General features: G+C 37.4%; 1 pseudogene; it reads left to right on the plus strand.

Moving 5' to 3' along the window:
• Window positions 1-1591: 1591 nt before the first annotated feature.
• Window positions 1592-10115, plus strand: LOC125010631 (annotated as a pseudogene).
• The last annotated feature ends 267 nt before the right edge of the window (window positions 10116-10382 follow it).

Here is a 10382-nt window from a genome sequence, read left to right on the forward strand (position 1 = left end):
ATTGAACTCTGCCTCCTACAGACAGTGCTGATCGAGGTTATGCACTAAAAATTTGACATAGAGGGCGCTATTTACGGTGCACTCTCCAGGTTCTCCAGCTTCATCCCACCCTCCAAAGACATGAAGGTTCATTGGTGATTCTACATTGGTCATAGTTATGAGTGAGAATGGTTGTTTGTCTCTCTGTGTTAGACTTGAGATAGACTGGTTTCATCTCTTAAAATGTCAAATAAATAAAATAAGACCAGAAGTTCATCTTGTTTTAAATTAAACGTTTGACGTTAAACGAATCATCTAATTCAGACGTGGGCATTTTACGGCCCGCAGGCCACATACGGCCCTTTGGACATCCCTGTCTGGCCCGCGGTCTGTCAGTCACAAGCAAATGAACAAGTATTTATGCTGTGCAATACGACTGTGTTGCTTTTATTTTGAAAAGCCATGATGTATTAATTACGTCATGGCACTGTTATAATCTGTGATTGTTAATTATTTGAAAAGGATGATTGAAACAGCTTCGTTCCATCTATTAAACATTTATTGAGATTTATTGCGATACAGAAAATAATTCATGTAGCTACACGGTCCCTCCTTGGTGCACCGAAGCTTTCCAAAGAGGACAAAGTTTCAAACATTACGATGCCTTATATCCAAAACTACAGATCCGTTGTGTTTTATTTTCCTCTTTGACCTACACCAAAATACATAAATTTAAATAAATATTTACAGAATATTCTTATGCTCCCAATTTCCAGCAGCAGCTTATCAACATATATAATTTACTGCTTTTTACAACGGGAGAAATTTAATATTGAGAATTGAGTTCAAGTTTCCGTTTGGTTCGGCCTCCAACACAGCTCAGATTTTTCATGTGGCCCCCTGTAGAAAATAATTGCCCAGCCCTGATCTATTCATGAATTATTATAGTTTCATGAGTTTTCAGTGATTTTTTCATGATTTAAAGTCTTTTAAAGATCTTTTCCTCTCATTTGAAATAATCCTACTGTCACCTTTAAGAGTCATTGAGCTGATTATGTGCAAAGTGTGAATGTGCTTCAGGAGAATAGTCCTTTAATAGAAGAGTATTAACTTTCACCTCAGCTGAAAATGGACAGAGAGACAGAGTGGGAAAAGAATTCAAGTCACTAGAAATTCACTTCCATTATTGAATGAAGTGAAACACATTGAAGAGTTCAGTCAGAGTTGAGGAGCTGTGTGGATTTGTATTTTTGTATTTTCATTTCAGCTCTCCAACAACAAAGAACAGTCTGTGTTACTAAATTCACCACCAACCTGAATGTGTTTGTGGGAACATGAATGTTTTTCAGTCTTTCTGCATCATGTGACCCAGATTTTTTTCATCTGCTGTCAGATTAAAATCAAGACCATGAAAGGATACAGCAGCTTGATCTGAGCTGTCAATCATCAGCAGCCCTTCTCATCTGTGGGCTGCAGGGGCTGATGGGAGCTTTGAGGACCTGCTAGAAACCACGTGGCCTCGTCTCATGTCACAGCTCGTCCTTGTTGGGCCTCAGCTGCATCAGAGCTCCACTTCTCCCCAGGTTCACCAGAGGATACACCACCACACAAAATGCTTTTCCTCCCAGCTGCTGCTCTGTGCTGTCTGTGTTCAGGTGAGTGTTTCCAACAAACTCCACCTTTAACAAACACTGTCTCACTAACCTTCATCTATCTGTCTGTGTCTCTACAGCCCTGGTTGCCATGGCAGCAGATCTGACCCAGGACCAGTTAACATGGACCAGGAGAGTTGGTCAAACAGTCTCCTTCAGATGTGAAGGAACTGGCCAGTGTAGAAGTGACTGGCCATATGTATTGTGGTTCCAGAAGAAAGAAACAGAAACATTCAAACTGATTCTTCATATTGATAAAAGTAATGGTGGAATCAATAAAGGATACAATCATCCTCAGAGAAATGATTTCTCAGCTGTGAATAAACAGAACAGTTGGGAGTTGGAGATAAAGAAAGTTAAAGTCGATCATTCAGCCTCCTACTACTGCTCCTGTCAGAAGTATGATACCCACAGTGAGAAATGATGTGAGCAGCCTGAACAAAAACCAACAGATGAACAGATGTCAAACAGTGTTTGTGACAGGAAGAGAGCAGTAAACCAGAGCCCAGGTTCACATATTTCACCTCCATCTCAGACAGAGTCACAAACTACTGAGCTGAGGGAGATTCTTCTTTCCTGCTCTCACTATTTATTTGACATCAGATTTATTGATGTTGTTGGCAGATATTTTAATAGAAAAAAAAAATGAAAAAAAAAAACAACAAAAAACAGAAGAAACACCAAAAACATGAAGTCAATCAAAACAAACGAATTCAACAAAAGAGCAAAAGAACACAAAAATATTTTAGGATTTAGTTCATGATAATGAATGATTTCAGCCAAATGTTCCAGATGAAGATGAAGCCCCATATTGATCAGCCATAACATTATGACCACCTTCCTAGTATTGTGTATGTTTCCACTCCTTTCATTCATCCTTCTTTAGCTCCAGACACAGGCCCTGAAAGAGAATTTTTCCATCATGCATCATATTTATTTTGTAGCCATCAGCATCACATTAATCTTCATCAAATACAATCATCACATACTCAGAAAAATCACTTGCTACTTAAATCACATAGAAAAACAACTATTTAGGACAAACCCAAAGTAAATTGAATGCTGTTCATGAATAGTTTGGAGCTCATTCATGGTCTTGGTCTCTTCTGAAAGCTGAACTCAGAAATTTCTATCACAAAAGTCTGAATCACTCTAAATGGTTTTGTTGTTGAAGAATCAAAGTTGGCACACAATCAAAAATTAGAAGCGGCTTTTTTCACCTGAATTTATATATTTATTTATTTTTTGCTGTCTGTTGCCTTCAGAGGAAACTGAGGACAGATCTCATCTGGATAACACAAAATTATCAGAGAATGAAGTCTTTCCTATAAAATATAAAAATGAACAAAACTGACTTTGTTTTGCCTTTTTTTCTAAGTGTATAACCAGGTGTTTCCAAACTGTACCATTCAGACACATTTTGAATAAAAATGCCATAACTTGAGCTCCACTGAAAGGTGACACTCAGAGGAATTATATTTTATAACCAGATTCTCTATTAGAGAGCAAGTAGGATATCGTTGTTTAGAGCAGCTCATTGGCTTCATCAAACATCAATCATCCACTAAACTGACTGCAACTGGTTCAGTCTGTGGATGAAAGAAGGGGGAGGGGCTTCTTTCCTGCGCTGACTCTCATTGGCTTCTGAAGGCTGTTGACTGGACATAGTAGCTCTGAATTGGTTCATTGAGGTGTCAATCAAAATGTCAGAGTTCAGTGGCCATTTTACCAACAAACACATTTTGGTTTCATTTAATCTCTTTCTTCATCACAGTGAACCCAATCCTCAAACCCTTGAAGGTCGTGATGTCATTATCAATAGACTCACCATTTACTGAGGTAGTTGAATCTTTTTGTGAATGATCAGTTTAACAATTGTTACTAAACAGGAACTCAGTAAAACCAATAAGAACCCTGATATTATCAGAGAAATGAACAAAACCAGAACCTCATGATCCAAACAAATCTACTCAAAACTAAATCTGACTGATTTGTAGCTTTGACTGTTAAATGAACCAGAGTCTGTTGTTTGTCAGAGATGTAAAAATAAATACGGAGCAGTTCTACTTCATACAGAGAAATAAATGATTAGGAACCTGAACAACTTGCAGGAGAAACCAAACAGACAGAAAGTCAGAGTGTTGTTAGTTTTACAGATATTTGGTCATAAATCAAAATATGAGACAAATTAAATTTTGATCTGATGATGGAGTTAGTCAAACAATCACCAGTGTAGCACCTGTCCCATGTAGCTAGAAATACATGGAGTTAAATATAGTTTTGGTGTTATACTACTATGGGTGGAGCCCTGGCTCTTTTAATATTGTGCTTCATCATATTAACAAGAACTTATTTAGTTTTTATCTTTACTGAAAAAATACAAATAAATGAATTGGTTGGTGTCTGTAAATGCATCTTTTTTAAATACTCTCCTCTCATCAAACTATAAATTCAAGTGACTCAAACACTGAACTTTAAATGAAATATTTAAAATACTGCAACAGTTAAAATAAAAGATATGCACCTTATATGGTGCTTTTGAAATATGAAAACTAAATATTTTAACTTAAATCCACATTCACTCTACACTAAACAAAAAATAAAATGAATGTCATGATCATGTCTGTCCTATGGTTTGAGTTTCCTGTTTTATTTTGTTGAGTTTCCTGTTTTATTTTGTTGAGTTTCCTGTTTGGTGTTTCTCTCCCTGTGTTTTCCTTGATTTCTTATTGTTTCTCCTGCTGTGATTGTTGTCATTAGTTTCACTTGTGTCTCATCATCCCTCTGCCCCTGTGTGTATTTATAGTGCTTCAAACATCAACCAGCAAAATAAAATGATGCAGCTGTTTAGTTCTCACTCTCTCCCTGTCCATTCAGTTTAACATGCTGAACGTGGGAACTGAGAGGAAATGATGAGGGAACAGGTGACAGAAAGATGAGGAGAAACCCAACGGATGTCAGCTCCAGGACAAATTGATGTTAGTTAGTGGGAATAAATCATTAGCTTTAGCGCGACTTCACAGCATCAACACACTTTAGCAACGTTCAGTAACATTAAGCTACAACATTACAACAGATGATCAGTTTCTAATTGAGGTCAGACATGTTCCTGACTAGTTCCCTCTCCATAGAAAGCATGGTCAGTACATTCAGACCTTCCTGACTCACCAGACCATGAGGACTAAAGTAGTGGACTGACCAACCACTGACATTAACATCAGAGCCATGCTGCTAGTGTGGAGAAAAGAAAAGAGAAGAAGAGACAGTCATGTAGATCTGAACAATAGAGAAACACATCAAGGAGCTGAAATATGATCCCACTTCCTCTTTTGACTCCTTCACCTCAGCTGACTCTCTCAACAGAACACAGGTTTTTGTATTAGTCTTTTTCACTGTGTAGCAGCTACAACTACAAACTTTCATCTTTGGCTCTGGAACTAAACTGTATGTAACAGGTAAGAACAAACATTTCTTTACCTTCACTTGTTTTATTGTAGAAGATGAAACGTGTTTAAAGTCAGTTTGTGCTGCTTCAGGCTTTAAATGTTATTTTTTTCCTCATTATTAGAGAATTCATCCTGCACCATTGTTACATAAGAAAAGCTCAATCACTTCTGAAAACATGTTGAAATCTCACTCAACAACTAAAGTTATTCTTTATTTCTGTAAATATTAGTGACGTTACAAACATTAGGATTTGATCGTCTCAGTAATTCTGTGTAAACAAGATGATATTTGATGTTCAACTATTTCAGATTGTTTTGAAGTGTCTATCGATTGAACTGGATCATTTCTGAAAGTTAGAACCTTGTCAGATCTAATCTCTGTCAGTTAATATTTATATGATGTAAATGTGTTTTTAATTGATGATGTTTTAATAGAAATAGAATAAAAACATTAAGTGAATGTGATGTTAGAATAAATAGAATTAACTCAAACAATGTTTTATTACTACCATCAGCATAAAGTATTTAAACATTTGAACATGACTGACACAAACTTGTATATTGATGAGTTTTATTAGTGATTAAAGTCTGTGCTCTTAAATGTGTAATATTCAATACATGTTGTAATCACTGAAATGACAAACGCACAACTGGAAACAGAATTCAGGGATTTGTTAATTATTTAATTTTATTTCATTGAAAATATTGCAAAGACATGAAACATATTTAGGAAAAGTTGCTTTAAATTTCATGTCACAGCTTATTAGTTTAATTAGAAATAAATGGTGGTGGAGGAGAGAGGCTTCATGACTCTGTGAACGACTTTTGGACCAAATAATATTTGTCAACGTGAAGCTGAAAATAATTTGTGTATTTCATGGTCTACAGTTCATAATATCATAAAATAAAAATCAGTGTTGAATGTTGGTGATCTTCATTAACTTACACATTTGTGAACGAACCATTAACACTGAACCTTATGTAGAGGTTTTGGAGAAACAAATGTGGCTATACAGATGATGTCTTATTCTGAAAGGCCTTTCTAATTATTGAATTAAAATAAAATAAAATAAAATACAATAAAATAAAATAAAATAAAATAAAATTGTAAAATATTTCACGTTGTAAACTACAATAACTCTAATTGATAAAAGACGACGTATTGAAACACTGTCGACATGTTTCCCAACTTCTTTGAAACAAATTGAAAATGATCAAATAATGTTATTTGATTAAGATAAAATAAGAAAATCCTTTATTTATTCCACCGTGGGGAAATTTGCAGCGTTGCAGCAGTAGACAGTTTGAGAACAGAGCACAGAGGAAATATGAAGAAGTAATAAAATATTAAATAAATACAAAAAATAGAAACTTAAATCCAATAGAAATCCTATTTACGTATGCATGCATGTATATTATATATGAAAGAATAAAGGATGTACAAACACAAGTTATTCCAAATGTATTAAGGATATTCCAGTTTGTGTTGTGATTGTCCAGTGTGTGTTTGTTCTACTGGGAGCAGGTTTGATTATACAACTGATGATTGATCAACAACTGTATTCTGTTCTGATTCATTTATTTATTTTATTTAGCATCAGTTATTTTACAAATTGAAATGTACATGAAGATATATTATAATATATACTGAATATGTACACTGATCAGCCATAACATTATGACGGCTGAAGTTGTTAGACGACTGGGTTCAGAGCATCTCCAGAACTGCAGCTCTTGTGGGTTAATTAATTAATGCTGGTTGATGTTTGTTGTGTATTGATGAGTAGTTTAGTGGGTCAGAGTCCATGTAGTTTCCAGGATCATGCTGAATCCAGACCAGTGCTGTAAGCTGCTGTAGACTGTGTCAATGTGTGTGTGCTGTCAAACTTCAGATGAGCGGTAGTGAAGCCCGTGGTGAGCGTGTACCCAGCAGCATCCAGACCCAACCAGGAGGGGAAGAGCTCCCTGCTGTGTCTGGCTTCATCCATGTTTCCTCCTGTGGTCCAGTTCTCCTGGGAAAAAACAGAAGAAGGGCGGCTCTCTGGAGGATCTGACCTCTGCTCAAGGAGATCAGCTGGAGCTCAGAGAGTCAGGACACAGAGCCTCCATCAGACTGGTGGATAGAGATGATCTGTACACATATAAATACATCTGCTCCGTCAAGCACGAGGGAGGCACAGTGGAGGACACACTGGAAGAAAGAGTGGAGGACAGAGTGGAGGCCCAAGCACTACAAGGTAATGAAGGCTTGGTGACTGTGTCCAGCCCGTGGTTCAGCTTCATGTGGAGATGCTGTCAAAGAGATCAGAGGAGCAAGGACTGACATTTGTCAGTGCAGCTCCAAACATTTGACTCCTTTTCTGTTTCAGGGGGTTTCCCGCTCCAGCAGCCTCCTGTCCCCAGAGAGAGACCAGCAGACCTGGCAGCTCTGCAGCAACATCACTGTAAGATCACCTGCTGCCTCTCTGCATGGACAGCTCCAATGTCCAATGAGGACACTAGAACAACTTCACAGGATCAATCTGACACTTGCACTAATTCATATCTGTGTGTGGTGTGTGTGTGTGGTGTGTGTGTGTGTGTCTGTCAGTGTCCTTCCAGTCTCAGTGCAGGGTGAAGCTGCCTCTGCTGCTGTACACAGTGCTGATAGTGAAGAGTCTGGGGTACTGCTGTGGACTCTCTCTGCTGACGAGCCTCACAAACAAGGGACCGTCCACCAGCTCCACACATGCTGAACTGACTGTTTTCTGCTCCTCTTTTCTCTCCATCACATCTCATCACTTCATCTCATTCATCACTTTCATCAGTTTTCAGTAAATGTTGTTGAAATGTTCTTCTTTGTAATCTGTATCTGTTCATTCACGTGTGTATTGTCGTCCCTGTAAATAGAAACACATATATTCACATAGAAATCTGCTCTTATGACATGTTCATTCTCTAGTCATCTAGTTTATTTCCACTTTTAACTGTGACTTGTATAATAATGAAAATGAAGCTGAATCATCATCAGTTTCCAGCTGTTTCTTCTGCTCTTGTGTTTCTTCTTTCTAATAAATCAAACTCCACCAGCTGCTCTTTTGTTTCACTGGATCACACTCAATAAACACATTTTTATTCTTTTCATGTGTCTTAATAAAACAAGTCAAATACTTTAGCTCGTATATTAGTGACTGTTGGATGTGATGTCTATGAACCCTGTGAATGAAGCACAGACTGCACTGATAAAAAATGAAGCTTGAATTTAATTTCCATGAGAAATGTGGGTCAGTTTGGTTAATAAGGTGAACTCATGGTGAATTACAACTGATTGGGACATTCAGACTCTTTTGTCAACTATAACTCATGGAAATAATGAGACTTGAGGTGAACCAACATGGACGCCTGCTTCACAACAACAGCATGACTTGTTCATATCGTGGGTTTGTGTCTCTGTCTCAGTGACGTTTGTGTTCGGTTCTGATTAATGATAAAGAACAGGAAGCATCATTGTTTCAAATAGAAGTTGAAAATGTTCTCATTGGATCAATTTAAACTCTTTGCAGGCAGAGTTCAACTTCTTTAAAGTTATATTCATCAGAGAGGACAAATTTACGAGAGGATGAAAGATTTTAAACACAACACATTAAAACAAATAGTTTCATTTAATTGGAAAAACAATTTAACATGAAAAGAACTGGTTCTAATTTTTAATGATGAACATAAATGTGTTTCTTGTCTCTCAGTTGAAGAACACAGGTGCTTCCTGGAACGAATCTTTAACCAGAGCTGGTGGTTGAAACTGTCATTAAAGTGAAAAGCCACAGCTAACGGTGTGGAGGCTGCAGAGCACAAACCCACACAGCCCGTCTGCTGCAGGAAGGAAGTCTGATTGGCTGTCAGCAGTTTGTTTTCTGTCCTAATAACCACTGAGAACAGATTCATATCTGCTTCTGTACTCACTCACTGCCTCCCCTCCCTTTCTCTTGTTTACTGTAAACCTTTTTTCCTCTGAGCCTCCACCCACACAGAGTTGAAGTGAGTCCAAGCTCATGTCCTGGTAACATGTTCAGGGAGGTTCTGATGATTAAAGATGCTTTTGACAGTTTGAAATAAACAATAACAACATTAATTAAATGTGATTTTATTGATCAGGCACCTCTGCGATTAATGAGTGATTAGGATTTATCCACTAACAGGTCCAGTTAGAGGACCATGAACTTTCAGTGTTCAGCTCTCAAACAATTTCCAGTGATGCACTGACCTGCTGCTAATGCTAATGCTAATATAAATTTGGTGTGGTTTATTTTAATTGACAAAGAGCAAACAAACAGCAGTGGCTTCTGTTGCCTCTCACCCTGATAACAACAAATAACATAACCCTTCTCAGAGCCTAGCTCACATGTCCCATTCTTCCTTTATATATAAACTGTCCAAATAAACATGAATAAATTGGTATGATCGTCATTATTAAAAATTAACATTAAACATGTTTTGTTGACGTTTAACGCAGCATTTTAACCATTTACTGCCTTCTACTGGTCAATCGGAGGAACTGCAACACTTAGGTTACCGTAGAGCATGAAGTAGATATACTGTCAATAGTGAGATGTGATAGAATAAAATGCACTTCCTCTATGGACTTAAAGAGTATCTGCACAGACAAGTATATCGTGAATAATATCATTTATTTTGATATATTATAGCTTTCAAACTTATGGAAAATGGTGAAAAACATTGAATACTATTTCCCAGAATGCTTTACTTCATTGAAGTATTCAAAATGGTTGCCAAGCCGTTTCCAAGCCTCTCCATTTACAAAATTGATGGTCAGATGTAGTTTCAAATACCATTGAAGGCCTTTCATTTTGGAGGGAGTTTTAGCCTTTGATAACAGATCACTCTCTGTTTTGGCATTACAGATGTTGGTGCATTGTTGCAGTAAGTCTTAGCTGTATTAGATTTGGTTTCAGGTGAAGTGGCTGTGGGAGTTTGCCCTTGTTTTCCCATTAACAGGTTTGACTTTGACTTTACCCGGCGGAAAGGTTTTGGCTACGCCTGAAGTGACACTGATTCCCATTAGACAGCCTGCAAATGAGCTTGCATGGAAGTTTGCAGCAGTTCCTTTTATTTCCTAGTGTCACTCTGTTCTTCACAAGTTGCAGAGGATGTCACAAGTTCAACGACAATTTCTTGCTTTGAGCAACTGCCTTTATCTTGTGAACTGGACAAATAGGTGATGGTAGTTTAACTTGTTTACTTGAAGCAGATGGTTTTAATCTTTGACAAAAGCTTATTCTGGGAGGGGCTGCTTGCTTGTGTGTATATG

The sequence above is a fragment of the Mugil cephalus genome, chromosome 7 (genome assembly GCF_022458985.1).
Source record: "Mugil cephalus isolate CIBA_MC_2020 chromosome 7, CIBA_Mcephalus_1.1, whole genome shotgun sequence".
Classification (NCBI taxonomy): domain Eukaryota; kingdom Metazoa; phylum Chordata; class Actinopteri; order Mugiliformes; family Mugilidae; genus Mugil; species Mugil cephalus.